Source organism: Octodon degus, unplaced genomic scaffold, assembly GCF_000260255.1.
Source record: "Octodon degus isolate 3935 unplaced genomic scaffold, OctDeg1.0 scaffold00006, whole genome shotgun sequence".
In the NCBI taxonomy this organism is placed as follows: Eukaryota; Metazoa; Chordata; class Mammalia; order Rodentia; family Octodontidae; genus Octodon; species Octodon degus.
Window position 1 is genome coordinate 12464715 of NW_004524582.1, and position 1271 is coordinate 12465985.

At 58.5% G+C, this 1271-nt stretch overlaps 1 protein-coding gene across 1 annotated transcript in view; it reads left to right on the top strand.

Moving 5' to 3' along the window:
- Positions 1–868: 868 nt before the first annotated feature.
- Lgi2 (leucine rich repeat LGI family member 2) overlaps positions 869–1271 on the top strand; it is a 29241-nt gene continuing 28838 nt past the window's right edge. The window contains exon 1 of the mRNA XM_023699259.1: positions 869–1116. The gene's annotated coding sequence lies outside the window, so the exon portion shown is untranslated. The remainder of the gene's footprint in view (positions 1117–1271) is intronic.

Below are 1271 nucleotides of genomic sequence, written 5' to 3' on the forward strand. Positions count from 1 at the left end.
GGGCCAGGGCCCTGAGTGACTTAGGGTGATGGGAAAATGTCTCAGTGCTCCCTGTTCCTATCCACAAAACGGGAAACCCTGCTTGGCAGGGTAGGCAGGGGAACATGCGATGATGCGTACAGACTGGTTCCGTGGACAGATGTTGGGCAAATGGTGAGTTTCAGTGTCTAGCTCCCTCCACAAAGTTGCCTCCAACCAGTTCGCCTTCATTGCTGAGCCTCTTTTGGTCAGCCTGGAGCCTGGAGAGTTACCCGAGGGTATCTGCCCAGCTAGACCAGTGGCTCCCTGAGGTAGGCCTATTGCCTAGTCCAGAACCTTCTTTTCCTGAGATTGGAGCTAAAAATGTCACGGCAGAAGCGATGAGTGCTCCTGTTGGGTGTAAGATGGGGCAGGCCCCTGGCACTCTGGCTCTGGGCACCAGGAGGGTTTGCCTAAGTGTGCAGCTTGCTGAGGAGCCCGGACTATTCCAACTGTTAGCTGCTGTCCACTTCGTCCTCTTATCTTCCTTTGCCCAGCTGCACATTTCCTTGTGGTAATATTTGGGCTTTCTGCGACAAACTCAAGGAATAGAAAAGGGGCTGGGGGTGGGGGGCCTGGCTACCAGCCCCCTGCCCAGGTTAGTATTTCCTCCTAATCTGGGGCCAGGTAATGGTGCTTCCTGGGCTCCATTTCCTGTCCAATAAATTAAGGAAAGGGTCCAGGAGAAGAGGAATCTAGGGATGGCCGCCCTCGAAGCCTAGCAACCATTTGTCTCTTGTGTCATTTAATCAGGGTGGGTGGGGAGGCCAAGAAGCCTGCATGCTGAGTTAGGGAAAACTTTCACAGGCTTTTTGGCAAGCAGAGCGCAGGGCCCGGGGCGGCAGGGGCGCGCATGGCCCCCGGCAGCTCTGCATCTTTACTGGCCCGGGAGAGGGGCTGCCTTTGGATAGTTCGGGGTTGCGGACCGGGCCAGACCCCACCGCCCCGTCGGGAGCGTGGCAGTTATTTCTTTGCTCCTCCTCTCCGCAATTAAGACTGCTGAGCAGTGTGGACTCGGGGCACAGTATCCTCCCTAGGGATCCAGCAATTCTCCCTGCCCTTACTTTCTGGGGGGGGGGGGAATCTCTTCGGCCCGCTGTAGGCGCCCCACGCCTCCCCACATTCTCCGCAGCTGGGGCAGGGACTGCGGGCATCCAATCCCGCAGGGGCTCGGCCGGGCTCTCAGGTGGGGGCGGGGGGTCTCAGCCTGGCCGGCCCCTCCTCCCGAGGTCACGAACTTTTCCCTGTTCTGC